The following is a 25826-nucleotide window of genomic DNA, read 5'->3' as shown; positions in this document are numbered from 1 at the left end:
CATGCATTTTACTTTATTTGCCTGTCACCACCATGTAGGCAAACATGACATTATGTAAATGGTATATCTTATAAAGAGGAGAATTACATATAAGGTATAAAAAAAGAAAACCTGAAAGGACTGGGGTGGTTGTGTATAGAGAAGACAAGAGTGAGAAAACTTAATGGTCTTATAGCATGTTAAAGACTGCAACAAAGAAGAAGACAGCAAACTGTTGTTCAAGTCCATTGAGGATAGGACAGGGAGTAATGAGCTTAAATTGCTGCAGAGGAGAAAATGCTTTATCATTCAGGATAATTAACACTGGAAGAGGCTGCCTGGAAAACCGTGGACTTTACTTCACTGGAGGTTTTTCAAAAAACTTAGACAAGTATCTGCTAGGAAAAAGCAGAGCTGTATTTTTCACATCAGCTTAGGGTCTCAGATGGAACAGGGTTAAACAAGCAGGCTTCCTAGTGATGAAATATGGCAGAAGTGTTCAAATTTCCTTGCTTAACAGGAGGACTTAGGCCCTTAGTAAACATTATTTGTTTTTTGGAGCTGCTGAGCTCCTTCAAATTTCACTAGCTAATAGACAACATGTAGGTGTTCCCAGTCTTTGGCACCCCAGACTTGCTCCACTGACTCCAGGTCTACCTAAACCTGATTCTACCATCAGCTACACAGAAATCATTTTTCTCTACACAGTCAGAGCCAGGAGTCAGACTCAATGATCTTTGTGGGTCCCTTCCAACTCAGGTTATTCTGTGATTCTATGAAACAGGCAACTCACATTACCTGTGAGACAGACACAGGAGAATTTTAGCCTTTGGCTAATGTGGTGTTTTGGGTTGGCTAAAAAAAGAGTATTTTCCAAAGTTTTGTTCCCAAGACAGAATGGGGTTGTAGTGAGTCTTTGTGTCTCTTCCTTTGTTTTGGAGAGATGTGTTTGTTACTTTTTTATCCTGTCTGAAATGTAGAATATAAAGTCCCTTAAGAAGAGAAGGTAGCTTTCTTTTTTATTAATCACTACTGTCTGTGGTGTGGGGAAGCAGATAGCAAGGATATATCTGCCTTTGTGGGTGTATTACATAAATAATGCTAAATGGAAAACATGCTGATTGTGCTGAATGCTAACTAAACATGGATTGAAAATCTCTATGCCTCCAAAACACTTGTCAGTACAAAGGCAGAAAAATAGAATTACTTCTGCTCTGAATATCCCAGATAAATGCAGACACTCACCGGGATATCTGTATGTTTATGTGATAATGAAGAGTAAAAAAATACCTGTAAATTTTAGACATTGCCATAAACAAAATGCAGCAGAGTATCTCTGCACTGCACACAGGGTACCACAAGACGCAGTGAATTCCACTCAGAGATTAGGATTCAGTGTAAAGAAGTAAATGGCTGAATGTTTGTAATAGCTGCATTTGAACACCTGCAGTTTCTGGGAAGGGGCAAAATCTTTTAGATGAGGGGTTTAGATGAGAGAAAAAATAAATAAATAAATAAATGAAGCGTAATCAGAAGCAAAGCCAAAGCTCCAGGCTGTTGAAGCTGGAACAGTGCCGCTGGAATCATTTAAGCTCTGACAACCTGCAAAAGCAGAGATGCTGGTCTAGAATATTCTCAGAACACAAACCTTTTGTATTGTGCTGTCTCCATTATCAATGCAGAAATTGTTCACAGAGTCAGAAAAGATATTAGCTCTGAAAGAGACACACTACTAGCACTTTGGGAAGACTTCATGCCCTACAACTCTTAAGAATCAAGCAGGATGTTTCTGAATCAGGACTTTTTTTTGCTAAATCTGTCTTCACTCAAAGGAAGCACTATAAAATTAAAACTTCTGACAGGTATGTATGACAGTCTGCAACATTCCTCTGCACCGGCTAGGAAACTGGATGGTCCTATCTCTGTGATACAACTAAAGTATGAGGAATGAAACCTAATTCCCAGTTCATCTGTCGGTAGAGTAGGAAAGGTCAAAACTCTTGCTGAAAATGAACATTGCATGGATATAGGTATGCAAATGAAAGTCTACCCTTTGGAAAGAATGGATAATCCTTTAGTTGACTTCAAGCATTAAACTGAAATGCTATCTAGATTTTTTTTTCTCTTCACTAAAGCTAGAAACTCTAAATCTGATAGAAGGCAGGATCCCTGACAAGATTTCAATCTTGTAATTGTGTTGACATGATATGTTCAGATTGCTAAAAGCATTTCATTTTATGCCATATAACAGCTTGATTTAAAAAATTTAGCACTACCTAAAAATTAATGTTGTCTTTATCAGACAGATTGAAAACATTCAAATTATGGTTAATGGAGTCACCAGCACATAAGGATGCTTACAGGAGAAAGCCAAAAAAATGGAGTCCTGGACAATGTTGTTACACATTGCAAATTGTTACAAATGGAAAATCAGTACTAAGTTTGAAAATGGCAGAGTTTATTAGACACCAAGCCAAAGCAATTAACATTATAAACAATCATTTCATTAGATGCAGAGATGGTTGCAGAGATGGTTTTGCTTTTAATGATTAAAAATAAAAAATAAAAAATAAAAAAGTGCTCCTACTCTGAGAGACCATAAAGGACCTTTGTGAAATCCATTTCTAACTTTCTGCATAAGGTAGACAATCAAACTTACCTCGATGTAATCATGCCTAAAGCAGAGCCCTTCAGAAAATCTCCATTCTTTACTTGTGATTGGAAGTAGGCTCAAACATCCAGGCTTCAGGCCTGTCAGTGTTATTTGCCTGCTTGACAGAAGAGTCCTGGCTACAGTCAACAGTGTTTGAGTAGACATGATAGAAGTACAATAGTGCATAGCAGCCACTGTGACTCACAGAATAGGAGTCCTTTCCTCTCTTGCTGCCTTCTACAAAACAAAATAAAATGGTAGTGGGTGAATTGTGCGCTGTGCAGCTATAGCACATTTCTTCTTGAGAGGATGGAGTCACATTAGAGAAAACATCCCCTTCTTTGCCTTCTCCTGATGCCAGAACTCAGCACACATTGCCAGGGAGTGCAGAGGTCTCTCATGGTAAGAAGTGGCTTTGGTATACACGTAGGCTTACTCTTTTCTTTGTTTTGTTTTGTTTTTTATAGGCAGAAGAACTAAAGGATTGAGTATATTAGTCAAAATATGTCTACTCTTAATAGAGTAGCATGCAGCAAAAACAGCGTAAGCTTCTTAACCACTCTAAACTACATGAATACTTACTCTAAAAGTACTGTGTAATCCACTAAAATCCAAAATCTTTATACTCATCTCAAAAAAGAAGTATACTGTCATAATCTATCCTTTTAGATAAAGAAATAACAAATAACTGATAATTAAATGCATTAACAGTATAACGATGTTCACTGGGAATTTATTGAGTGAATCTCAAGATGGCAAAAAGAGTATACACCCGCTAGAGGTTCAAAAGCCTAAGAGAAAGAGTAAACAGAATTACATTAATAACTACTGACAGGAGTGGAGAATTTTATATTGCACAGAGATTTTCTAATTTGTTAACTCTGCCTAGTAGAATTGACAAAAATTACATTACTAGACAGCATGACCTCACGAAATATCTGTCTCTGTTGCTTTGAACCTTATGCATTTGACAATTGAATTCTACCTAAGGACAACAAAAGGGCTATTTATTTAAAACTCAAATATATGTATATATATATATTTTTTTACCTTTGTCATATCAAGTCAGTAGAAATAAATTACATCTTTATAAACAATCATATTGGGATAGTTATTAATGGACAGAGGCATTCCTCATTTTTCTTTTTGAATTGGTTAAAAGCAACTATAACAATGTATGTATTTTAAGCATTAAGGTTCATTTCTGTGAATTACATTTAGCACTTAAATGATAATAAAACCTTTCATTACACACAGAACAGCATTTTTGATCTAATGTGCTATTGCTGTGACTTTTCTCTTCTGAAATCTCTAAATATTCCCAGAGGTCAAATTATTTGGTGTAAATTGGCACATTTGTTTTTGTGTTGATCTTCAGTAAAACCTGTTATCTAAAAGAGAATACAGTCTAAAACCTTATGAAGAGTTACAATATATCTGAGGCCTCATTTATTGGTTGGTTGAATAGTAATAATATAAATTATAATGATTGTTCCCTTTCTGGAATTCTGATGTACTTAGAATTGTATAGGTTGGTTTCCAAAGCCCTTATGAATTTAATAGGCCCCATTTCTGTGAGTTGTAAACTTCTGCCTGAGCTGGTTTTTGGCACATTGTTCTGAAAGGGCAACAGTTTGGCTAGGACACAATACAATAAATGGGAAAATGTATGACTTACCAGGAGGGCAATTGCTCATAACAGATTAATGGATTCACTTAATATTTCTGTAAAGTCAACATCTCTTACTGCATACAAAGTGTCAGCAACCTATTTTTGCCACACTGGACACAGGCTCTGAAACCTGCTATGGAAGCAAGTTCAGCCTGACTGCTGAAACTTCTGTTGTACGAGCAAGGAATATTAACACACATACTTGAATCTTTCCCCAGGGGTCTAGTTTTAGACACAGAAAGATACAACAGAAGACAGCACAATGTGCCATGAAATGCTTGCAATAGCCCAATTGATCAGTAGCTTACATAGCTATCTGACGCTATACTGAAACCTTTAGGATTTTTTTTTATATGTGTTGTTTCATAAATCTGCCAAACAGTCTTTTTAAAGAACATCTGACAGTCATAGACCCAACAAGGAAGCAAAATGATTGCAGGTTTGTTCCAGTCAAGGGGCTGAAAATTGTGGTTTTGAAGCATCACTGGAAAAGCAATCCATTCACATATCTCATTTTCAACACTGTTGAATCCTCTTTAAAAAGTCAATATAGTGTTTTAAAAGCTGTCTGTGTAGCATTTTCACCTTCCTGAAGAAACCCTGTTGTTTCATGATATCAGTACATCTTCTGGTCCTCCCCTCCAATTTGAGGCTGGTCACTTACCTAGAAAGAAGAGAGCTTCTAGTTGGATTTGCTACGCGTGATTAAAAAACACCCTTCTCTTAAAAATGCTGATGATGCCCTTCAAACCTTTCACGGGTATTTTGATATATAAATACCAAAATCCTGTGGCACACAGAGAACAATCATGTATGTTGGTATGAGGACCTCTCCGACATGATGTCACTTACTACTAAACAACCTTCTCTGAAGTAAACCGAAGTGAGCACAAACTCTGCAAGGAACTAAAAAAATAATAATTTTTTTAAAATAAGATTTGTTTGATAGGTTTAAATCAAATTCCTTATTCCAGCATCTCCTGTAATAATGTAAGTGTTCATACTGGCATGTTTTCTCTAGCAACATTGATGCTGAAGTAAGGGCATTGAAATGTGTTACTTTTGTATAAGAGATAGTTGCTGTAAAGAGGTATTCACATAAAACAGGTGGGAGAAGAAACAGGGAAGCACTTATATTTGTTGTATACTAACATACAAGTAGTTGCAAAAGGCTGTAAACAGCTTGAAGTTATTAAAGCAATCTTGAAATTGGAGCTTCCAAATCACATTATGTTTGTGCTTATCAGTTTGGAGTTATTTAGGGCAATCTTGATGATACTAGTCCTTTTGGAGATGTCCATTGAAAGGAGAAACCAAGCAAAATTATTTAACTTTAAAACTGACCAGATGGACCACTGAGTACACCTGTTCTGAAGGCACATGAAGAAAACACATATGATAGGCAGCACAGATATAGGATTTGGGGTATCTGGGTATTTTCCCAGCTTGGAGGGAATGAGACAAGATTCTGGGCATGAGCTCTCCCTTGAAACAGCCTTCAGGCAAACAGGCTACAATTCCCCACGTTCAGAACATTCAACTGACAACGTTTATAAAAAGCTTTGAGATTTTTAAACAACAGACGAAATTTAAATGCAGCACAGGGGCTAACCATCTTTTATGCTTTTTTGTTGAGGATCCACAAGTGAGTACCCCTGAGTTATTATTCACCAAACATTACAAAAAGAATTAAGTATTAGCCCATTTTTAAAGATGAGGAAAAGACAAACATTAGGCTTTATATATATATTTCACCAATACAGGTGTATAATGAAATTAATAGGAAGACAATACCTTTCATATATATAGGATAGTTCTTTATCAATTGTATTATGCAAGCACAGATTCAGATGAAATCAAAGTGGAAACAAAACATTTAGTCCTGGATTTCTGTCCCATAATTGGAGAGGTGGGGTGCAGGGGGGGCAGGGAAGGATCCTCAAATTAGCCAGATGAAATTAGTTACAATTCATTTTGTAAAATATGCAAATGAAAATTTACTTTTCTTTCGTATCTGAGACTGAAAAAAAAAAAAAAAAAAAAAAAAGTATTGATTTATATTTTTATTGCTACACATAACCAATCCATCAGGGTTACTATACTTGCATTTTATTTTTAATTTTATCTTCATCTGCTTATGCTTTTCCTTTTGTTCCTTAGCCTTCTCTGGCTTAGATTATTTTTTTTTACTTTACTGAAAGGAGCTTGGCTTTTGAAAAGAGGACATTTTCAGATGTACCCATCATCTGGCATAGTTAAGACCCTAAATCCACAGCTGGAACATTTCCAGCTGGCCAAGTAGTTGAAACTAAATAGTGTATCCTCTTATCACAGAAATGTAAAACTATGTGATATTGAAATAGGACAAGACTAGTATCAATGTAACACAATTATCTGTATAACCCAATATCATTTTGTCCAAAGAAGCATGGAGATTCCTTATGGACACTGTACATATTTTTGTGAACTACTTGACTAAATAAACTGCACTGTTTGCCATGACAATCCATTGAAGCTACACTTTCTGATTTTTCCACTGAGGTTGATTGAGAAGTGTGAAAAACCGACATTTGTTCCCAGACTTGCGCAGCTGTGGGACAATAACACATCTGAAAACTGGAGGAAAAACAAATTCAGAACTAGCATAGCCCTGGAGATTTCAAAAACGTTGCCCATCATCGCAGTCAGAGCCCCTTCTTAGACAGGCACTATTACCAAATTGAGTATATACTGATGCGAATCATTCCATGAAACTACTTGCAAGACATGAACCATCACATGTGGCTATAAAATCTGCAACTGCAATTTATGTTGAAGAGTTCTTTGATTGTAATTAAACTCTAATTCCAAGACAGGAAAAGCGAATTGTCATGTTCTCCACATGGTATTTCATTTTCAGATGCTGTTCCTTCACCTTTTTCATCTGGAGGCATGACTCTGGAGTACAAATTATCAAAAGTGAGCTATAATTTTGGATCTGGCAAAATAAATAAATAAATATGGGTGACTCATAGACACTATGCATCTGTTATCATAACCCTAAACACATGATTATCTGGTTGATTGAAGTCACAGTTTCTACATGAAAAAAGATGCAGTTTCTGCTTTGAAGAACACTTTAGCTTCGATAAATAATCACAGGCATTCTTTTGCAGCTTATGACTACAATCAAGGTAAAGTATAAAGTACTTGGTAAGTGTCAGGTGTCTTTTGAAGAAAAAAAGATTATATGGGCTTGAAATTTAAGACCCAAAAATTACAAAATAAGGTATGGAATAGATGTAATCTTTCAGTAAAACACTGTATATGGTGTAAAACAAGTAATACAGACTTAAAATCAAGAGTTAGGGATTCAGGCAAAAATTCTAAGTAAGGAATTGGAGAACGCCAAGTGCTGACAGTGAAGGCAGCTCTCTACTTTTTGGAATTTTTAAAGAATCAGTCCTGGGACTGATGTCAAACAATGTTTTCATAATTTATATCAACCAAAAGAAAAATATGGCAATGAAGTTTCCTAATGAAGTTTGGACACTATACTGAAGAGAATCGGTACATCATGTGAGAACAGCATGACCTTTAGGAAATAAGCAATAAAAATTGGTCAAAATACAAATTTAATTCTAAAAATAGAGAGAGATTCTGATTTTCTGAACAATGACAAAAGTTTCCAAAATTTTCTGAGCTGCAGACAATATAAAAAGAGAATAATAAGTTTGAAACTAGTTGGTTTATATATATACATATATATGTGATAGAAGAAAAAACTTTTTAATACTCTAGTAATTATTGGGTGAATTGCTCCACAATCAGCAATCTGTGACGGACTCCCTGTATCTCCTCTGGGACTGCATCAATGAAAAGCCTGAGATGCCTCCTTCCTAAATTTGGCCCCTCAAAACTCACATTCAGCTTCCACTCAACCCTGAGGGTGCCTAAAATGGCCAGGACTCCATCCACATACCCACCCCAGGTCTTAGCCCTACTAAGCTCACAAGGCAGCATAGCCCCCTGCCCCACTTGCAGTACGGCCGAGACTCCCAAATAAAACCAGTCAAATCACAAAGCTGAGCCAGAGAAGGGTGCACTCTCTCATCCTGTTTGCTCACTGCTCTGTCAGTACTCACCTAAGCTCTAAGTAATCTGTCTTCCCTTCCTAATTCTGCAGGAAGATACCCTACGGCACTGCTCATTTACAATTTATTTCAAAAAAGAAGGGCTTCCTTGGGTCTTCTTACTAAACCTAGGCTTTTGAAGGAATAATTGAAAATTTAGAAAAAGGAGCCCTTACCTCAACACATGCTCTCAGTATTTTCAATTAGGTATTCAATGACTGAGTCTAGCACTGACCTTTCTCAGGGAAATACCATTGCTTGGAGGCTATAAAATCATTCTCACACTTATTTGCCATGGTCTAGAAAGCATTTCATTATTTTAAATACAGTGGAAGTGCAACAGGAGGAATTGAGAGCTGTGCCCTATATTCAGGCTGGGACACCTCTGCAAAGCAAACATTTCTGTTCTCCTTGCAAACTGCAATTTCTAATGGGCTACAGCTGAACGGAAACTTTCCAGCACAAAGCTAGCTGCAGCAAAGCCACACTATTCTCTGTACAGACTGCCAATGGCTCCAGTTGACTGGGCCATAGGTAAATGTTCCTTAATTTCCTGCCACTGCTAGCAACCTAAACACCTCATAGGTAATGTCAGACTTCGCTGTGCAGCTGCATTACTTATGGAAATCACACTTTCCACCAGAAATTTTTGGCTGGCAAAAGAAGTAAACTTAATTCTGATTTGATACATTCCCTGAAGGATTTGTGGTTGTTATTTTTTGTTCCAGTTGCTTCCTTGTTCAGCACAAGTGCAGTGAATAGGCACCAAGCTGCCAAAAAACCTTCAACACCTTCAGTAATTGAGTGCTATCTCTTAGGCACCTCAGTACCAGTCACCTTGGGATTAATATTTACTCCACAACAAAGTAGCTAAACTTTAATTCCCTTTTTCATGTGAATAAAGCCCCTGAGTCAATGATTAAATCAACCTGTTTTTCAAACACTCAGGAGCTGTGAAGCACGTGTTTTGTAACAGCAGCCAACCAAACTATGCGAAGCTTTCATTTTTGGTTAAAGCCTCTGCAATGTACTTTTTTTCCTTAGGGGAGACTGAATTGCTAACAAAGTTAAAGAAACTTTTCTATCTTTACTTGCCAGTATCAAACAATATTTTCTTCAGTTTAGAAACAATTGCAGCTGTGACCAATTTGGCAAATCTGATGAATACCCTGTGCATGTCTCCTAGCTGAGAGCTAATTGATCATTTCCTTCATCCCTAATAAAATACATCTATTTAAATATAACTAACTAAATAAATAGTTCCAGCATTGCAAACTTAATGATAAATTTTTCTGTACTTTGGGTAGATCCATGATAAGGCATATTCTTGCCAAATAATACATCACTCGATGTGTCTTTGTACTTCACAAGGATCTGTACATGACAAAACTGGAACCTGAAATGCATGAAGAGTTATTTGTATGTAATTGTAATCATATTCTACAATGAATATTTCCTGCTTAAGATGATCCAAAAGTCCATCCTTTTCTGTACTCCTTTAAGAAAGACATTTTTTAACCAGGAATTTGTAAAAGGAGGTGTTCAGAAACTGCTATATTCACAATACAAAATTAGAGAGAAATTTTATTCATATTCACATGTATTATATTCACAATACAAAATTCCTGTAATTCATAGAAAAGGTATAGTAAGTTCTACTGATTACCTCATTCAAGGAATTTCACCAGCGTTTTTGGATTTTAATTTTTCATGCATGTTCTGAAACAGTTCTTTGCAAAATCCTAGTATATAAAACAGTTGAAGAATTAGTTCCTTTTATGAGGGAAAAAATAAAAAATAAAACAAACAAAAAACACTTTGTATTTCCCTAATGTTATGTTTACTTACTTGGTAAATTTCTATTGCAGAGAAATCTTTCTGGAGGCAAAATAAAGAGCAGTAAGAGAGTTCAGCCAATTAATTGGCTTTATTAGTCTGGACATCATTCAGCACCTTGTAGGGTTTTTTTGTTTGTTTACAGGGAATACACAAAGTATCTTACCGTGTACCTGCTTCTCCATGGTCCCAAACTAATTGGGCCAATGTCTCACAAATTGCCTAATTGGCTGAACATTCCTAGCCTTCTGATTTTAATCAGGGACACATGGTGCATATCAATAGCCTGCTTCATTACGCCTGAAGAAGATCCAGGCTACTGTCCATTTTCAATTAAATTGCATTTTAAAAGAAAAGCAACTTGACCTTTTGGAATACTGCATAATAGGTTTAAAAACTTAAGCTGCTTTTCCTCCTTTTTTTTCTTTTTTTTTTTTTTTTTTGGCTTTCCTGGTATAACTAACAAATAGAAATAAGCACCCCTTATTGCAGTATATCAACACGGAGCAGCCTTTCACACAGCAGTGGATTAGCTGCATCATTTTGTGATGATAATAACACCTGGAAAAAAAATCAATTGCATAAGAGTATACAGAGTTGTGTCTCTCTAAAGCCTCAGAGCAACCTGTTAGTATTTATTTTATAGATGGACCTAGAAGCTACAAAGAGCAGGCCTGACCAAATCACGTCAGAGGGCTCCAATCCCAGAAGTTTCATCCTTTAAACAGACAACTGTGGGTAAGAGAAAAACTTTGGAAAGGCATTGATAAAGGTATATAGCAGGTCTGTCACAGAGCTGGCAACAGAACATGCATCCTTTCTATGATGCCAATTCAAATGGTCAAATTAATTTCTTTCTCTTTAATTGTGTCTCATATTGAAGCATCCATTATTCCAAGATTCTTGTGATATCCCTGCAAGGCTCTGAGGCAGCCCAGAGCTGCCTTGTTCAGCCCCGAGCAGAGCAGTCCGAGGGGAGGCCTCATGGCAGCCTGCAGCTCCCTCACAGGGGAGCAGAGGGGCAGGCGCTGAGCTCTGCTCTCTGGGGACAGCAACAGGACCCGAGGGAACGGCATGGAGCTGGGACAGGGGAGGGTCAGGCTGGGTGTTAGGGAAAGGTTCTGCACCCAGAGGGTGGTCAGGCACTGGGACAGGCTCCTCAGGGCAGTGGTCACAGCACTGAGCCTGCTGGAGTTCCAAAAGCATTTGGAGAGACACATGCTCTGATTTTTCAGGTGGTGCTTTGGGGACCCAGGAGTTGGACTTGATGATCCTCATGGGTCCCTTCCAACTCAGATATTCTATGATTCTGTGATAACTTTCCTCCACTTCAGATTTTAGGGGTTCTTTTCATCTATGATTCTGTGATCTATCTGGGGTGACAGCAGTTGTCAGCCTGTACAGTTCCATGTGTGATCCAAAACAAGAACCAAACTAAGAGCTATACATTAGGTAGCCAAAGGCATCACCACTCTGGAACTTTTAGCGACTACATAAGATTTAAAAAGGATCCTGTTAAATAATGAATAGAAAACTTGAGAAGTTTTTACTGTTAAATATCAGCAGTTCTGGGAAAGCTGGAAGCAAAAGAAAAATCGCATCCCTCCAGTATGCAATGGCAGTGTTGTTGGAAACCTCTCTGCTCTCTTAAGCTGTTGGGTTGTGTTGAACAGCTAACTGATTAGAGCACACTCTTCTCTGTAACATTAACAATCTGTAATTCATGTGCCCCAGGGTTTAGGAATAATATTTTTCTTCATATTGAATGTCACAATGGTTTGTGTGAGTGAAATGTGACTGTGCTTTCTAAAGCTCGGGAACAGTCCCACACATACTGTGCTTTTCCATCATCAAATGACATGAAAGCATAATACAAAAACAAACACAACAATAAAACTGAAAAATATATATATATATTCACTAAGAACAATAGCAGTACTAAAGGGTACACAGCATCCCTCCAGATTGAGGTCAGAGGAAATTTTAGTTCATGTAATTGATTATTATACACTTTCAATGTCCTTGACCTACATCAACACAACTATCCTCTAATGTACAACTGTAAACAAGAACCTACACACTCCCACCTAGGAATTCATCTGGCAAAGACAAGAAAGCTACTCTTAACTCATGTTTGAATCATTTTTTTCTTTATTGGCAGATTCTTCACTGAAAGTCAATGCATTCTCTTCGGAAGTACATTTTCTTCAAGCAGTCGTGTGTCCCTTCCCCCCCCCCCATATAGCCAAAGGTCTCAAAAAAAAAAGGGAGGTGAGAAATTAAACTTCTCAGAAAAGAAATGTACAATATGGACAGTATAAGAATATAATATAAGAATATATATATAAGAATATATATATATATATATAAGAATATATAATATAAATATAAGAATATTTATAGAGGCTCCTCCAGGTTCTTTAAATATTCTAACTTGGATGCTTGGAAGGAAGTACCATTCTATTTTCACTGACGACAGAGAGAGACTTGGACTGTCTTGGCTAAAGTTAGGCTCTGTGAATTCTGCCACCTCTCACACTTCTGTCCTACATATATGTCCTACTTCATAACATAGACCCCCAAACACCAGAGTATAAAGTTAGGTGAGGTTTTTCCAAGCTTACACCAAAAATGTTTGTGGATAGTTCAACTAGACTGCTAAAGGCATCAGGATCTAGGAGCAACGAGACAAACTATTCTTTGTTGTTCTCAGGTGCTCTCTCTCCTGAGCAACCAACCAGACACATCTAGATCCCATAGCAGCTAGCTGACACTAATTACATCCAGGCTAGACAGAAGACACAATTTTGAAGTGAAGCTAATTAGGCATTCCAAAGACTTACCAGATAATATAGTGAGTTTGTTGTCACTGAGTCTTGAAGCAAAATGTAGTGTCTTTCTAAAGACACATTCTTCATCTCAAGAAATATTGATGCTCAGATTACGGAGTTCAGTTCTTTGGTCTGGTTTGTACAAGAGGTCAGATGAGCCCATCTTAATGATCTCTTTTAGCCTCTAAATCAGTAAATATTTCCATGATGAGCCAGAAAAATAAGTTGATAATATTAAAGCAAAAGAGTAAAAAGAATGAAAGAAGTTGGTTTTGCCTATTAACATTCAGAAGTGGGATAGAAATCAGTCTTTGAAGTAATATTAATCGTGAATTATTTAAAAAGCAGAAGAAAATGATAACACTAATTAAGAAGAAAAGTACTACCAATGCTTAGCCACTTTCTTCATCCCCATGGAGGTCAATATTATCCGTGGTTTTCGTCGTTTTGATTGATTCATACTAAAGTTCACAAAGTATCTTGCTTTCTTCATGAGGTTATCCCACACCTTAACAGATTTTGTTATAAAGGCAATTTCTCTGACATTCAGCTGATACTTGACTCCTCCAAGAGTCAATATGTGTAGATCTGTCTAGGAATACAATGTATGCATAGCAGAGAGTAGACAAAATCTCAGAAAAACAAAAACCATCTTGTACAAGACCATTTTCACACAGTTTGAGTGTTAGAAAACTGACACTCAATGACTCAAAGAAGCGCTAATCTAATTCATCTTCAATATTTAAGGATAAGTTTTTAAAGTCATGTAGGGGACTTTGAATACAGTGATTCAAGTAGATAAAGGGACTATGAAGGTAACTGAGAAAGGGATTTACCCAAGTACGTACAAAAATGCCACCACTGACTTGGTTGACTATCTCCAGCTGTTTTATATTCACCATATATACAAAATAAGTGACATGTTAAAAGAATAAAAGGAGTCATATCTATGTGTCTCAACTGCAAAATGTAGATTCTCCCCACCTAAGCCCCCCCACGCCCACCCCTCCAAAAAAAACAAACAAAAAAAAAAAAAAAAAAAAAAAAAAAAACACCTCTTACTCAACAGGTAAAACTTAATTTCATCACCTCATGGCCTGCTTCATCACTGCCTGCCTTTTGTCAGAAGGAGAGTGGTCGTTGTTCTCCAGAAGGAATTCCACTCTTTTTCTTTCCACTCTTTTTCTCAGCACTTGACAATACCAGCTTCCAAAATGATTTCAACAGTTTGGAAGATGATAATTGCCAAATTGGGTTACAAGCGTTGCAAAGAACTTACAATTTTTATTGGGTTCCTTACCCATTTGCCAATGCAAATGTATCAAAAATGTCAGTTTTGCTTCAGTTCCTGTTAGACAAGATTAAAAAATAAAAGCAATAAAATTTATTCTAGCAAAACAAAAGACAATGCTCCAGATTATGAAACAAAAAACACTCTTAAATTAAAAATATCACAAAAAATAAATTTGCATTTATGATGTACCTTACAAAACTGTTCCTTCTTTCCTTAAAACATTCAGAGGAAACATAGCAACTTTTAAAGAGAAGGTAAGGACAAGGGTCTCCACTTTTGCAGGTATGTCAGGCATACTGTGCAAACTGAAAAACATCACTCAAAAGAACTGTCCTTCCAAACGGGACCTCGTTGAGCCTTTATTCAGAAACAGAAGCTAAAAGGGTAGCAGATCATTCATTCCGTGAAACATTTTCATTTCCAGTTGACCTAAAAGGTTAGCTTGGAAGCTGGCAATCTATTCTTCATAAATATGCTTTTCTAACTTTTAATATGATTTCAGCTTTTCTTGAAGACCTTTCCTGACATACTAATAACATAGATGAGAGATTTTGCCCTGAGAAGCCTTCTTGTTCTTTTCTATTAGTTTGGGAGTTTGACTGTCTCCAAACTCGGGAGAAACACAGACAAACTCTACAAATTATGTTCATGTTAATGTTTAAGTATTTGAAGTAATGCATGGTACTTCAGTAAATTATGAAGTGCCCAAAGGTACTCACAGAAATATCTCATTTCTGTGACAAACATCATCCCCACACTAAACTCTCAGACAGTGTAAACCAAGTAATCCTCCCCCTTTAAAGGTTAAATCCACTAGTCTCAGAGCACACCTAACAGACTAATCTTCGTTGAAAACAAAGTGGCAGTTTCCATTTTCTCTCATAAGACCCAACAGTTATACCTCCTATTCACAGAAGGCATGTTCATCTCTCTCACCTGGCTCAAGGACTTAAAACCTGCAGCACTTGCTACTCTTGAGAATCTTCTAACTAATAAGCCTAGAGGGTTTTACAGGAAATATTTATCTGGCCAGCTATGAGAGTGCATGAACCTAAAAAGTTAGAGTCCTGTCTGGGTCCCAATACAGAAGAACATGCCCTCGGCCTCTGGGCAAAACAAAGAAATTTCAAACTTTCTTAAGCAAGGAAAGAAAACTGAGACCCATGCTTCTCAGCTAAATACTTCTACCAGTATTAGCAGGAGTCACACACTTACTGTGTTCAGTTGAAGTCTCTTTAGGGCATTTTAAAACAGCTGCAGGACAAAGGGTAAAGAACCCTTCACCAGCACCATGAAGGGTTGCCATACTCACTATTGCATTGCCTGTGCCACCTCTTGGTCTGAGCGTGGTAGGAAGGAGGGCATAAACCAGTCACAATATAAACCAAGGAAAGGGAAGCAGCAGTTCCTTAAATCTTATTGCTCTCAGTTTTTTTATTTTTTTTTTCCAGTTTTTTTTTTTTTTTTTTTATTGCAGCTCTCAGTTTCTGTGCTGCAATTTGCTCTTCTGAAAAAGAAGATGAAATTCACAGCAGCGTTGGGAGCACTAGCTGGTCAACACTTATAAACATAGCTTAAGGCATAAATCCACTTTTTGATCAATATGACTTCAATGACTGTTAAACACGATCAATCCTATTCTCCCCTCAGGTACCTGTTTGCAAATTAGATTTTCAGTGAGTAAAGTATGTCAAATTTATTACAGAACAGTATTGCCCTCCTGTGGCCACAGACTATTCTGAAGAAATGAATCTTAAGAGATTCACTTCTTTATTTATTTGCTTGCTTCTTGCACATCACCCCAGAAACACTGGGCAATCTTTTTGAAAAGAACTCAGAACTGGGAGACTCACCTCTGAACCACTCCAAAATTTAGATCCAGAGCTGCGTTTGGCATGTTATGGCAGAGCAGCTGAACAAAAAGAGTAAGAAGTAGATATGATGCCAGTCCCTCTGTCTCTTTACATTTATCCTGATGATGTTATTCATATAAAAAGTTATGATTCTCTCTCATCTTTGGTGGTCATGTTTAATAGCAACATGCCTTTCTGTGCACCATCAATTATTCAGTCCTCTTCTACATTAGATTCATTTGCTTTTTTATTAACCCAAAGTAGAAGTATATCCTGCTCACTTTCAGACTAAGAAGCAGCCCTTTAACCCTTCCCTGGGAGTAAACATTGGCCTTCCAGACTTTACCCCAAATCCATCTAAGCAAGCAGATTCCCTCTGACTTTAATGCCTTTGGATTAGGTCCCTAGAGTCACACCTACACGCAAAGCCTGACGACAGAGACTAGAACACAGTGTAGACGCACACAAGTCAAGGAGTGACACAAGGCTCCCTACAGCAAAAAGAAGGAAAACCAGGCTACAGAATCAGTGTGCAGAGCAGAAGAGAACATCCCACCCATGAATACAAACAGCATTCTTAAATCCCCATAATTTAGGCAACCAGTACAATTTAACAAACAGAACTAGCATTTTCACAGGTAAAAAACATAGGAATTGAACTTCTTAAGTATTGGATCAGCCATATAGCTGGAGAGAAAATTGTTGCAACAAAGGACCTATATATATAAATGACAGGATGGATGTAGATTAAAGCAGTCTAAAATTTTCACTGTTAAGTCCAAATGCTCTTGAAAATCGAGTTACAGTTTATGTGAAGATTAATTGCTTTTGATGTAGTCCGTGGAATGTGCTTGACCTGATCTATTTTACCTGCCAATAGTCAGTTAATATGACTCAGCTTTTCTGTCCAGCTGTCAGGGCTGGAGAAAAGAAGGATAAGGATTTCTACCTTTCTTTTATGATTGCCAGCTATGAGGTATAAAAATTACTTACCTTTTCTTTCTCACAGATGGTATTTTTCTGACAGTCTCCTCACTGACATTGTCAGTGCTGCAACAAATGTAAAGAGATTATTAAAAGTATATATGGCTATTTTATTTTAAACCATGACTATTCATGTCTGACCCTCATACCTCTTCTGTGGCATGGTACAGAAATAATCCCATGTGATCAAATGCTCCGATACAGCAAAATATGAATCAAATCTTATCACTAATTCTAATTTTTAAAAGTATGTGGCAAAGACCTATATTCTGAAACTGATTTGGTGATATGGTGATAGGGAGGAAGTCCCTATGAACTTTAATAGGGGAAAATCAACTCCAAGAAGACAAGGAGTCAGTCAAGTCTGTCTTCAATTTATACATGTATTTCAGTATTTCCTGCTCCATGATCCTTGTGTTCTCCACTGAAGTTGGAGACTCACTTGCAAATAATCCATACAACCAAGGAAAGCCCATAAATACATCTGAATTCAAAATTCCTCAAAAAAAATAAAATAAAAGTATGTTTCTGGAAAACATACTACCCAAAACAGAGGACAAATAGGAACCCTGGGCCATGACCTAATTACTCTGCCTTGGCTGTAAATCATCTATCTACTGCAAGGTATTTAACAATGCACAATCTATAACACAATTTTGTTCCAATTAAAATAAAATCTACTTTCTTTTGGGATAAGTATTGACTGCAAATTTTCCTAGCTGCTCTATATTTATTTCTGATAAATGAACTTTAATGTTAATCTCAAGAGAAATGCTATCTGCTAGCATTATATTCCAGAAGAGTCTATAGTACATGATGGGAAAATAAGGATTATATACCCAGCTGGGTATATTTAGAGAGAGGGCAGGATAATGAATAACTCTTAGTCTCTTGGAAGTATATTAAATGGCCTTTACATATGCTTTCCTTCCAAAAACATTTTGTGCAGACCAAGCATGCAGAACGGCAGGCTGGAAGCAGAATGTTTGAAAAGGTTTTACTGAGGTCACAGTGAACATTGGCCACTTATTACACTTAATTCAGTGCAATAAATGCTTATAGATATGTGCCACTTAAGACAACACTAGATAAATTAGTTTTATTAGCATTTGGCTTAATTGGGCAGATAACCAATGTCTTCTGAATGGAGGTATAAAAACAACAGCATTTTTCCAGCTCAGGCTCCACTGCTGTGTTACAGCAAAGACGATTAGTGGCCACATCTTCCAGCAACATCCTCTACCACAGATGGAAATAGATAGACATTCAGATTTCATTCTGAGAACCCTGAAGTCTTCTTCCATTTCCTTTTGTGTACCTTCTTCCTAACCTTGTAGCAGTGAACAGGCACATTTTCCTTCTCACTCCCAAGTGAGATTTTCCTTCTCACTCCCAAGGACAGCACATTTGGATTGTTCACTTTACTTTTCTGTCTTTCCTGATCAGCTTTTATTTTTATTTTGGATGTTGTCTAGGAAAAAAAAGAAAAAAATAGAAATGATTAAGTGGCTCACATTTAGATTTCCATTTATTTATGTTTTTGGCTGGTAAATATGTCATCTGTAGTGTTTAATATTAGTTATGCTACATTTAACACTATGCAGAACTATTCTTTTCATTTAACCACTTTTCCACCAAAAATAATTTTCTTGACAATTACACCGATTTCTTTGTTGTAGTCTATCTTGCAGAAGCAGGAGAATCCAACTGAAACAACAGGGTACAACAGCAAGATGCCTCCAGCTTGTGCAGGTTTGTCTGTCTTCCTTCCTGCTTTTTGACTCAGACTATAGCAAAGAAAGTCACTTTGTCATCCCTTTCATAGCTCACACTGATCAGTTATCGTGTATTTCTTCAGTACTTCTTGCTCTGTAGTGCAACCCTACCTGCACTCCTCTATAGCACGTCTCTACTTGGACTGCATATATATCAGGCCAGAAACAAGTCTTTTTCTCTGGCTCATACGTTATTTTCAGGCTGTCATAACACTACAAACTAAAAAAAGATTAGAAGTGTTCTCATTCTTGGGACTGGTGTAATCTCAACTCCCTCTACAATTATTGTCCTCTTGTTTCATTCCGCCCAGGTAAATGTCCAGCCACTGCTACCTGGATATTATTCATTTGAATGCTTCATAGCCAATATGGATAACAAGACACCCTGAAATTGGTGTTTGGCTCATGAAATCCTTCTAACTGAACTGTCTTTTTTCCTTCCTTGCGGAATTACTCTGATGCTTATTGTGAAGCACTAAGATCTCAAACATAGCAGGTGATGTAGAAATTTTTTTTAGCTCTTAAACCTTCTTTGTCTTCTCTGGAGGAAGAGTATTTCTTTCAGCTGGACTGGAATATCCCATCTGTTTAGTTGGCTCAGTTTTCTACAGCTCCCATGACCCTTCTTCCACCTAAACAGCTGAAACTTCAGAAACAGTAATTAGAATGAAAACTACTCCTTTTACGCTCTTGAGTGCTCATGCCAGAGCTCGTAACACTCTGAAATGGCAAGCCAGCTTTGAAGGCTGCTCACCAAAAATTCAACCCCCACGTAACAGTAACTTGAAAATTACTGCTGCTCCACTTTGGGAGGTCTGACAACAAATACCCAGAAAATAAAATGTTTATTGTATGGTTCAATAGATACCAATGCCGAGCTACATCTAAATAATGCAGAACTGTGACATACAACTCTTCCTTCTGCATCTCGGAAGAGTGTGGCAGTTCAAACAAGTTTTGAAAGGTATAGCTATTACTTGCTAAAATTTGAAAAGTATATAGGTAATGAAGGGAGAATGGGAGGAAAATAAAGGGATGAAGGCATGCATTACACAGCTATACTTGAAAAGTTGTGTTGTGACAATAACAGAATTTGAAGGAAGCTCATGAACATACCTAAACAAGGGATGACATAGCCAAAGTTAGATGGGAAGAGGAAGAAAAAGCAAACAAAGCAAGAGGGAGAAACTATTCAAGGTGGCAACATAGCCAAATAAAAACACATACGTTTGCTCAATACTGAAGACCTCCTGTTGTCACACGTCATAGTGACAGTCAGCATTATACAAGCCATCACGATTCCTGTCCTACATTTCTGCAGGAAAAAGAAGGATCAAGTTAAACGGCAAAAATACCTTTAAGGAGCCCTTGACTAAGTTCCTGATAACAAAAGACACAGTTGCTCTGACAGAAACCTGAAGTAAAGGAGCACATCTGTCAGGTTTGTTTCTACTCTGCACTGCTGAATTCCCCAAAGGATCATTCAGGAGGAACAGAGTTCCAGTCAATTATTTGTTATAGTTTTATGAGAAAATAACGCAGCACTTGGTATTCAAGGACATGACACTTGACATTTTTCAGAATCCTTTCTGTTATTCCATGTTCTGTTTCATTAAACTGTTCTTGCATTTTCTATTGAACTACACCAAAACACGAGTTGCACTGACAGGCTCCATCTCAGAGAGCAGCTGCATTTCACTGGCAGGTGAGACACCTGTTAGCAATTAGTTTGATTGTGGGGTGGGTTTTTGTGCACTCATTGTTTATTTTATACTAATTATTTACAGCACAAACTCTATTTAAAAACTTACCTATATACTTCATATTAAAAATTGAAGCAGTCACACAACAGAATAGTAAAGTCCATGGTGGTACCAAAAGGATCACAAAACAATGAGGGTTGCCAGGATTCTGATATGAGTGCTTGAGAAAATGTCTCTCAATCTAGAGCTCAAGTTTATTCAGTCCCTAAACTCATTGAAACAATTCAAGATTCCACCTACAAGATCCATGTTATCACCTCAGCAGTCATGAAGAAAGAGCCATTAAAAGCATTCATTGGGAATTGGATAAAAAGGAAAGTTGGATCCACCACAGCAGCCTGCAGTTATCTAGAGCTGTAGCAAAGAGGACTAACACAAACAGCTAAGAATGCCAATAAGAAGCAGATTTCTTCCCAAAACAACTCAAGGTTCACCTGATTCAGACACAACAATCTCTTCTAGAAGGGCAGAATTCATAACCTGGTTTTGATGCGTTTATCTTTAGCAACAGCCCTAAACAGGTTAGCTAAGGAAGCAATTTCAACAATATAATAGAGATAGAAAACTGTTAACACATAAGAATTAGCTACTCCAGAGAGATGTTTTACAGTAACATTATCCCAACACTTGTTTTCTTCTATCACTAAAATTAAATGCATGGGAGAAAGGATGCACTTTATGAGAAAGCACATTTAAAAATAAATTTCAAGCTGGTTAATTCTCCTTGATGTTCCAGTAATTCCATTAAAGACATAGGTAAGATGTTAATGTAATAACAACCATTTCCACTGTCTATTTTTTCTGCGTGTTATATGATTCATTTTCTTCAGGTTGACATTGTTTAACTTCCCGCTTGAATGCACAGAATTAAATCCAAGGAAAATAAAGAAGTTGTTTCAGAAAAAAAAAAAAAAAAAAAAAAAAAAAACAGTAGCATAGTTTAATTTAACTTAAATGGATCGAGTGGGGGGGAAAAAAAAAAAAAAAAGGCATTATCCACACTACAATAGAGTAGTTTTCCTATGATTCAGACTTGGAATGAAGCAGACCTAAAACGTCAGACTGGAAAAGGGTTTGCTTAGACAGGGAGTTGAGAGTCACCCATGCAGAGAATCAGAGACAGATGCTGTGACGAGGGCTGCTCGTCAAATGGAGTTTGCAGAGAGAAGGAAGGTTACAAAGCTCTTACAGGTACAGCTGTAAGCCTTCAGGCCTTCTGTGGAATGAATGCATAGCGTTTTCAGACAGCTGTGATGTCCTATCACTGTGAGCTGTTGCAGACTCCTGAAGGGAACATCAGAAGAATCCAGCTACTGGTAGCCTGGCTGAAGTAGTCAAAATTTATGTCTAGAAGCTGAACCTTAACAGAATATATGTTCTTACAGAATCATCCATAAATCAGAGACTTACAGAACAGAACCCAGTGAAGGAATAGGCTTAATCCCTTGACAAACAGGATTGTACCTTCACGAGATATTTCAGCCCAGGTAGCCCAGATATGATTAAGTCCAGGGCTGGAAAACCTAAAGCAAACCTGAATAAGTGCTCTTTAATGTAAAGCAAATGAGTATATAAGAAACTATACATCTCTATGAAAAAGCATGTGTAAGATCCAGAAATATGCTCTCTCTTCTGTTACTAAAAGAAAGTAAAAGAAGAAATAGGATCCCTCTGTGCTTACAGGTCTATACTGAGAAGCAGACACCAGACATAGATGTTGTTTTGGGTCTCTGAACAAAGACAATCGGGAAACTCCAAAGCCATCTTGATTTGAAAGGTTCCTGTGCTATTAATACTCAATATTAACTTGAATGTGTTTTACCAGCAGAGACTTCGATCTTTATATGGCCAAAAAGCTTTTAAACTGCTAAGACCTAATCCTAAATACAAATAAAATCCTGCAGAGCCAAGCAGAGCCAGCAAGATTACAGTGGTATTAAGGTACACTTGTGGTTTTCTTCACAAGATCAGTCTGTAGCTAACCGCTGTGATGTGTACCACAGGGAGCTTTAGTTTGCAGCCATCACTAGTATAGGATAGACAGATGCTTTTGAGCCAGTTTTACCCTTCTGTCACATTTCTTACACTGCTTTGGGACTGAATCTCATCATTTAAAGAACATGTACACTCTCCTGCAGAATAACAGCTGATTTTTACATTTGGATGGATCTTTAGTTATATCACGCCTTGGCTAAACTCTATTAATTAACACACAAAAACAAGAGAAAAATTTATTTTTCTAGGTTAGTACTAGATTCTCCAGAAATGTGTTAACACTATTGTTTCTCTTCCAAATGGGTAGGACCTAAAAGTTAGTTGAGCATCTGTCCAAGACATCTGTTATAATGTGTTTAATTTACTAAACCAGTAAACATTGTTGGATTTCTGGATTAGCCTTCTTGCAAATGAGGAAAAGAGCATTTATAGCACAGATATAATAAAGGCCTTAACTAAACTTAGTCAAGAAATGCAGGATTCACAAATTCATCCTCAAATACTTCATTGACTTTTGTAGTGCATCTTACCGAATGGGACTAAAACTATATAGATACACATATAGCCAAGAACCAATTATCATTTCTTTTACAGTTTGGACACACTCATCAAATTTAGATAAACACAAAGGATCTGTTTATTATATTAGCTCAAAGATAAAAGGTCTGTCAAAAGGCAGCTTCTATTTGTACTAAGAAGGAGCATGGCCTCAAAAGCAGCCTACAAAAAAAAAAAAAAAATAGATCACAGAATCATCTAGCTTGGAAGAGACCTCCAAGATCACCTAGTCCAACCTAACACTAACAAGTCCTCCATTAAACCATATCACTAAGCTCTACATCTAAACATCTTTTAAAACCTCCAGGGATAGTGACTCAACCACTTAATAATACAATTACAAAATTATTTGCCTTTCCTAGATACAAATTTCCTAAGATCATTTAAATTAGAAGTGGAAGACAAGTGTACATGCCTTTCTTTTTACCAAGACAGAGACAAGAAAGGAGGTGGATAGTGGTGGTTTACAATTAAGAGTTAGGTTAAAGAGGAGCAGAAGGGCATAACTTGTCCAGTGCACTGATGGGTCTTCTCAATAATGGAATATGATATTAAAGTAATTCAATCAATTTTCTGACTGTTACAGACTAAGCCTGGCTCAGGTTTATGCTTGTACAAGTGACTGTATAGGCATTTAGGGAAATAAGAGTTCATGAATTTAATAGTTGGATATATTGTCACACACTGCCCACTCACAAAAGTGGTGATAAAGTCTGGGTTTGCAGACACTAAAGCTATATTCATTTTTTATTATTTATAGAGATCCTGAGATTATGCTTAAAGCTCTGTTAGATATGTGTAAGAACGTTCTACGTTTTTAAGTAAAGAGAAGTAAGCAGAAAGTTAGTAGAATTCAAGTCACTCAAACCACAATAGCACAGAGTGGAGCATCAACAGTAAAATATTCTGATGGAATAATTTTTCAAATAGGTAGAGGTTTGCAAGCCAGGAATTTCATTGCAGTATATATTATACCGTGGGAAAATCAATTTCTGTAATTTAATTTCACTGGTGTATAATGCATGCCTGAAAAACTAAAGATCATCAAGGAGGAATAACATACGCATAGTTTAGGGTTGTGTCCATGTGTATAAAGAGGGTTAGGTTTAAAGACAGGAGTAGGAACAAAGAATTCTGAAAGTAGAACTCTCTTTATTCCTGGACCTTCTAACCCTCAGAAACAAAGAAGGAGAGGGAGTGATAATATAAGTTGGTAATTACTTTAAAAAACTAATAGAATAATAAATCATAATTCGAGCTTAGACTAGGAACAATGGGTTTGGGAAATTAGAACTTTATGTATTTAAGTTGATGGATGCTGCATACCTCAGAAACCTAGAATGGTAATGGAATAGTGAAAAATATTGTTTTTCAGAGTTTTCAGCTACAAACTGGTCTTCAGTGTATACTACAACCATGAAACTCTTAAGTTGTGTTGTCTGGAGAAGCTGAGTGAGAAATATGGCTTAGAAGAGACACTAACCTTTTAAAAAGTAGGAAAATATAACTTTGGTCTGTTTGTGTCTACTGTTGTTATGGTTATGCTAACATTTCTAGAAGTAGAGTCATAAAAAATGGCTCACAGACAACTGCACAGACAACTAAAATGAGGAAGGTAGTTCAAAATGTGTTTTTTGTTGTTGTTTTAATATAGACATACCTGTCTTGGTTTATGTTCTGGCAGGATGGACAAACAGGTTAGGTTTTGAAGAATGAGGACTTTCTCCAAATAGTTAGATTTATTACTGATCAGAGTGGGCTTTGAAAGATTAAATGCAGTGGGACAACAACGTAGAAGGATTCTGGGAGAGGTAAGTGTCCCATTGTCCTGGATACTGGCAAAGTTAAAATTTGGGCTAGATTTAGGAGAACTGAGGGGTCAAAGTGCATTTGTTACAGGAAAATGAACCATACAGAGTGCTGCTTTTGGCAAAGCTAGAAAGAACCAGGGCTGAAAAAATGAAAGGTAGAAAAGGCTAGCCCACTGCCAGAAGAACTGTTTTGCCATGCATGAGGGTTGCGGTTGGGAAGAGGCAATGCATTTGGTAGATTTTACTAACCCTCAGGAATAAGAAAATCATTCATTACAGAGAGGACTGAGAGTCATAAAACAAGCTTTTATATTTCACATCAGTCTTACGTGGGTGGAAAAAAATGCAACAGTACTGTTTTTTTGCTAAAATTTAGCTTGGGTAGGAGAGGAACAATGGAAAGGAAGTCTTAAAACTTTTTGTAGGGCCCATGTTACTACACTGAAATATCTGTGGTCTTCCACAGGAAAGGGAAAAAGGCATGTTGCTTTCCAGCAGAGGCAGACTTTTGGCTAAGGTTAGTGTTTGCAAAATGTTTCCAGATATCACTTCAGTACACCCTCAACAGGGTCCTTGGGAGGCTGAGGAAATGCATATTTAGAAAAAGTAACCAGCACCTTTACAAACCCACCACACTTACCCTACCTTCCCTGCATCTTGGCTTGCTAGGCTCAGCATGCAGCCAGCAGACTGAATAGAAGATGGAGATA

General features: G+C 37.1%; 2 long non-coding RNA genes across 3 annotated transcripts; both read right to left on the bottom strand.

The window, feature by feature from the left end:
• Positions 1-3743: 3743 nt before the first annotated feature.
• On the bottom strand, positions 3744-10412 carry LOC137855193 (uncharacterized). The gene is made up of 3 exons (XR_011095580.1): positions 10265-10412; positions 10083-10158; positions 3744-4968 (listed from the first exon to the last, which is right to left on the bottom strand). It is a non-coding gene; the product is annotated as an uncharacterized lncRNA (long non-coding RNA).
• Positions 10413-17223: 6811 nt separating this feature from the next.
• Positions 17224-20656, bottom strand: LOC137855192 (uncharacterized). Of its 2 annotated transcripts, XR_011095579.1 has the most exons (4): positions 20405-20656; positions 20217-20304; positions 18545-18685; positions 17224-17280 (listed from the first exon to the last, which is right to left on the bottom strand). It is a non-coding gene; the product is annotated as an uncharacterized lncRNA (long non-coding RNA). The 2 variants fall into 2 exon arrangements; XR_011095578.1 differs by lacking the exon at positions 17224-17280 and having other exon boundaries at positions 18131-18685.
• Between the last annotated feature and the right edge of the window lie 5170 nt (positions 20657-25826).

This window comes from Anas acuta, chromosome 4, assembly GCF_963932015.1.
Source record: "Anas acuta chromosome 4, bAnaAcu1.1, whole genome shotgun sequence".
NCBI classification, from domain to species: domain Eukaryota; kingdom Metazoa; phylum Chordata; class Aves; order Anseriformes; family Anatidae; genus Anas; species Anas acuta.
This window is presented reverse-complemented; position numbering and strand designations above follow the sequence as displayed.